The sequence below is a fragment of the Furipterus horrens genome, unplaced genomic scaffold (genome assembly GCF_987537825.1).
Source record: "Furipterus horrens unplaced genomic scaffold, mFurHor1.1.pri manual_scaffold_6, whole genome shotgun sequence".
Classification (NCBI taxonomy): Eukaryota; Metazoa; Chordata; class Mammalia; order Chiroptera; family Furipteridae; genus Furipterus; species Furipterus horrens.
Window position 1 is genome coordinate 34,045,274 of NW_028327176.1, and position 6,034 is coordinate 34,051,307.

At 31.0% G+C, this 6,034-nt stretch overlaps 1 non-coding gene across 1 annotated transcript; it reads right to left on the minus strand.

The window, feature by feature from the left end:
• Positions 1-602: 602 nt before the first annotated feature.
• LOC150005959 (U6 spliceosomal RNA) lies at positions 603-704 on the minus strand. The gene has a single exon (XR_016512053.1). It is a non-coding gene; the product is annotated as a U6 spliceosomal RNA (small nuclear RNA).
• Between the last annotated feature and the right edge of the window lie 5,330 nt (positions 705-6,034).

Sequence of the window (6,034 nt, forward strand, 5' to 3'; positions counted from 1 at the left end):
ATTTTGCAGAGCCAGTCACAAGGTAGTGGGGAGGTAGATGTTACCTCTTGTTGAGAGGAGATGCAGAGAATTATGTTCATTTTTGTAACCTTCCAGATGGTGAGAAATAAAGAGGTAAATTAGAAACAAGGGTCAGCAAAGTAACAACAAACTGCTAGACACATTTTTACTCCTAAAATCACAGAAATAATCGAAGGCAATAACAGACTAAAATGAAAATCTTTGGGGGGGTATTAACAATTAGATTTTCCTATGATGAAGATAACGTTTTATAAGACCCATTTAAATTATTTACTATATATTCTTTGCTTAGAAAAAGCATGTCACAATTGGAAATTAGCTTTGATTTTAAAAAATGATCTTCAGAGTTGTAGGTTATTGACTTTTTGCATAGAAAGAAAAGGTGAGCATTCTTAAAATACACATTAAGAGACACAACAAAATAAATGTGTTAACACATTAAAATTTATTTAAACAACAGGACACCTTTCAAGAGATGGACTATTCTTTTTTTTTTTTTTTTTTTTTTTTTTTTACAAATACTTTATTTCAATTACAATAGTGTCACACCAAAACTACATTAGCACAAAACAGTAATACAAAATAATATGAAATGCTTCACAAATTTGCATGTCATTCTTGCACAGGGGCCATGCTAATCTTCTCTGCATCATTCCAATTTTAGTATATAGGAGATTTCATCTGCACAGACTTTAAACGATCTAACTCCTGAATTCTTTAGTAGAGAAGGTAAGATTGCTCTGAAAGCAGGGAGGAATAATTTTTATTTTAATTCCTTGGAACTGTAAATCTCAACCTACTACATACTATTGATGGTTTGTTTACATTAGGTGTTGGATCTTATATATTTTATCCCCACCCACTTTTTAAATATTAGAATTCTGATTTTTATTAGTGAGCTCCTTTAAAGGACAACAAAACTGATTTAAATTACCTTGAAAATAATATATCAGAATCACACTCACACACACACACACACACACACGAGAGAGAGACAGAGACAGAGACAGAGAAAAAGAGAGAACTTCCAGTATTAGCCTGATGAGCTCTGTGTTTATTCAGTCTGAGTCGTGTTTCTGGTTATGGACCCACTTACTCTTGTCCTCCCTAGTTGCTGAACCCTCCTGGGCTCTCCTCTCTATCTTTTGCCCTCCTTGCTTCTACCCATAAAAAAATATTACACAGAGGGGGTCCTAGAAGAGTAAGGGAAGACAGTCTCTTCCTTTTAAGTTAGCCTATGAGTTAGACATCAAAAATGCAAAATTCAAAATGTTATAAGGAGTCACCTCCATGTTTATTATTTACCCTTTAGCTATGATTTTCATTGCATGTGTATATCTCCCCACTAGACTATAAGTTTCTTCAAGGACAAAGACCGAGTCTGTTTTGCCTACCATAGTATCTAGTATATAGAAAATATCATTAAGTGTTTGTTTAATTAATTCCAAATAGACTTAGTTTATGTCAGAAATATCCCTTGTTGTCATGGCTACAGGTCAATTTGTTACTTCTTTATTTGGTTCCAATGTATTTGCTATATTAATTACTATTACTATTGTCATTCAGTTAAGTAAAATTGTCATAAAATTTTTATGGTGACACATTTTTATAACTATGTGAAGGGATCAAGATATATTTTCAATGTATGAGTCTCACATTAGACTCCTCATCACTACGTGATATTTTTGTCTAATGTTATACTTGAATCTATATGTACATGGTCTCATATCTCTATCAGGGGCTGGGTTTTATAACACCGTTAACAGTTTAGACATTAACACTTTCTTATTTTTTACTTTTTACTTTTAAAATAACAATAAATCAAAATGCATACAAAAATGTGCAACACAGATAAACCCATGTCTTTATGGTCAATTAATATATGACAAAGGAGCTCTGTCTGGGTGGCTCATTTGGTTAGAGCATCATCTGTACACCAAAAGGTTGCAGGTTTGTTCCTTGGTCAGTACATATACCTAGGTTATGGATTCAATCTCTGGTCAGAGTGCATATGGGAGGCAACTGATCAATGTTTCTCTCTCACATTGATTTTTTCTCTCTCTCCCTTCCCCTTGCTCTAAAGTCAATAAACATATCCTTGGGTGAGGCGATATGATGAAGGAAACAAGAACATACAATGGCATAAAGATAGTCTATTCAATAAATGGTGTTGGGAAAATTGGACAGATACATGCAAAACAAATGAAACTATATTTCATATACAAGAATAAACCAAGACAAACGTTAAGACTCAAAATCATAAAACTCCTAAAAGAATAGACAGTAAAATCTCTGACATTTCTTTTAGCAATATTTTTTCTGATGTATCTATGAAGGTGAAAAAACAAACAAAAAAAACAAAACAAAAGAAATGGGACTACATCAAACTTAAAAGTTTTTTCACAGCAAAGAAAACCATCAACAAAATAAAGAGACAATCTACTAAATGAAAGAAGATATTCACAAATGACACATCCAATAATGGGTTAATATCCAAAATTTATGAAGAACTCATACAACTCAATGCCAAAAATTCAAACAATCCAATTAAAAAATGAGCAGAGGACCTGAATAAACTCTTCTCTAAAGAAAACATACAGATGACCAATAGACAAACAGAAATTACTCAGGGTCACTAATCATTAGAGAAATGCAAATTAAAACTGCAATGATGTATTATCTTATACCTGTCAGGGAACTCTCATGCACTGCTGCTGGGAATCAAGATTGTTGGAAAACAGTATGGAGGTTCCTTTAAAAATTAAAAATGGAATTGCTTTATGACCCAGCAATTCCACTTCTGGGAAAATATACTGAAGGAACCAAACACACTAATTCAAAATAATTATATGCACCCCTTATTTTCACTGCAGCATTATTTATAATTACCAAGATATGGAAGCAACCCAAGTGCTCATCAATAGATGAATGGATAAATCAATGGTACATACATGCATTGGACTATTACTTGGCCATAAAAAAGAATGAAATTTTATCATTTGTAACAGCATGAATAGACCTAGAGGGTACTATGCAAAATAAAATAAATCAGACAAAGAAAAAAATCTATATTATTTCACTTTTATGTGACACTAAAGGACAAAATGAATAAACAAAATAGAAATGGACACATGGATACAGAAAACTGACTGATGATTGCTAGAAAAGGGGGATTTGGGGGACTGGGTGAGAAAGGTGAAGGGATTAAGAAGTACAGATTTGTAGTACAAAATACATTGGGGGTGTAAAGTACAGAACAGGAAATATAGTTAATAATGTTGCAATAACTATGTATGGTACCAGGTGGGTACCGGAAATAAGGGGGGGCACTTTGTAAAGTATATGATCATCTAACACTATGTTGTACACCTGACAAACTAATATTGAATGTAAAAACAAAAAAAATAATTAAATACATTTGGAAAAGAAAAATAACTCATTACAAAGTCAGTATCAGAAGAACCATGCCCAGGTTAAAAATAGAAAATTGTTAGCACCCACAGAGGCCCCTTTTGTTTTCTCACAATTACTGTTTTCTGTCTTACTTCAAAGAAGCCACTATCTCAACACATTATGATCACTGTTTTGCTTTTTCTAAGAGTATTGAAATCTTAGTATATATCTGAAAACTTTCTCTGTATACTGTATATATTTAAACTTCTATATATTGAATAATATAGTATGAATTATTTTGTGCCTGGTTTCTTTTTTGATGATATGTTTGTGGCTGCATTAATTACTTTTTTAATATTTATTCTTCCAGAGTACAAATATATTACAATTGAATACATTTTTCTTTTGGTGAATATTTATGTTGTTATATATTTGCTGCATGAGCAGTACACATTCATGCATGCATCTCTTTTAGGTATACCCTTAAGACTGGTATCACTGGGTCATAGCATATGCAAATCTCCAACTTTAGAATATAATGTCAAATTAATTTCCAGATTCATTTTGAAAATTTACCTCTCACCAATAGAGTAGAGGAAATCATTTTGATTCATTTTCTTGCCAAAACTTGGTGGTGTTAATCTTAATTTCAGCCACCCCAATGTGTTTGTACATATTAGTTTCTCTGGCTTTACTGTTCATATCCCCCTGAGTAATACAATTGAGATATTTTCCATATATTTATTGGTTCTTTTTTGGGGGTACACCCATTCAAGTATCCTTGTATATTGGTTATTCTTTGTCTTTTTTTTTTCATAACTAAATTTAATTTGCCACATTCTATATAGACTGAAATGATCACTCAATCACACAATCTCTTGGGTTTTGTATTGAGATATAATTAAAGTTATAGACCCCTTTGGAGAGATGTTACAACTTTCATAATGTTGAGCATTCTAAATCTAGAGCATGTTACACAACTTCATATGGCCCCCTTAACTTTTTAAAAAATCAAATTAATGTTTGTAGTGTTCTGCATAGAAGTCTTAAAAATATTTTTTAGAGTGTATTTTTAGTTGATAATGCTGATGCTATTGTAATTGGTATATTATTTTACATTCATCACCTACATGATCTTTTGCTGTCATATATAACTATAATTAAATTTGTATATTGACTTTGTGTCTAGCACACTTGCTACCACATTAATTCTAATAAGTGTGTGTAGATTATTTTTAATTTTCTGCTACCAGAAACATATCACGTGAAAATAATGACATTTTCTTTCCCCTTTTTAAGTTTATGAACTTTTTTCTTATTGCTTTAGCTAAGAACTCCAATATAATGTTGAATAAAAATAGTAATAATGAGTGTCGACACATCATTCCAGATCTTCAAGTAAAAAAAAAACTTTAAATTCATATTTAACCATTTATTATGGTGCTTTCTCTAATGTTAAACAATCTTTGACAGGTATTTTCCCTCACTTCCCATTTTTTATAACTATAAGTGAGTATTAAATTTTATCTGCACTTTTTCTGCACCTATTGAGATCACTATAGAAAAAATATTTCTCCTTTTCTATTCAATTACATTAACTGATTTCCAAATATTAAGCCACTTTGCATTTATGGAATAAATATATGAAATTAGTTCTAGATGTATGATATTTTATATATACAGTCAATATTCATTAGAATTTAAACACATATTTTTCTTTTCTGTTCTTCATACATTCTTAGAACACCTTTCGTCTACATAGAAGCATTATTCTACAGCCTGAAAAGTAACTTTTGGCATTATTTATTATGAGTCAGTCTATTTGTAATAAATTCTCTTAGTTGTGTTTTTGTCTGAATATACTGTTATCACATGTTTCTTAAAACATATGTTTTTAGCATTTCAAAGATATTGTGAACCTGTTTTGCTTTTCCATTGATTTATTGGGACGTCAGTGAAAGTCCAGGCATTTTAAAGACTTTTCCATTTAACTTCAGATTTCAGAAATTTTATGGGTTTTTTTTTTATGCTTAATTAATTTATTTTAAATATGGTTGTTCCTCATGGAGTTTCTTGAGTTTATTATTTCACTTTTTTCAGTGTTTGAAATTTTTTAACTATTGCTTCTTATCCTTTCTTCCTTGTTATCTAGGACTATTACCTTTTCTTTATTTTCTACCTTTAGTCATTTTGAATAGTGTTTATAACCTCTCTTCCAGTTTTTTACTTCCCTTTTTGACTATGTCTAATCCAATGAAGTCTTAATTTTGCTTATTGTGCTTACAAAGTATAAATTTGAATTGTTTTTGTTTTCTAATTACTTTGCTATGTTTCCTAATTGTCTGCCCAACTTCTCAACCTTGCCTTTATCTTTTTGAACACTATAAGCATAGTTATTTTAAAATCTGGACGTGATTTACTCCAAATTTTTATCTTATGTGTCATTTTTAATCGTTTCTTTCTACTATTTTCCTGATTCCTTACATGTTTGTGTTCTGATTATTTTTTATTGTGTGCTGAAAGTGTCTTTGAAATTCTGTGTGTGTTTGTGTGTGTGTGTGTGCTTCCAGAAAGGAGTATGTTTGTATAGGGCAGACTTTTGTGGACATTAGGGACATGG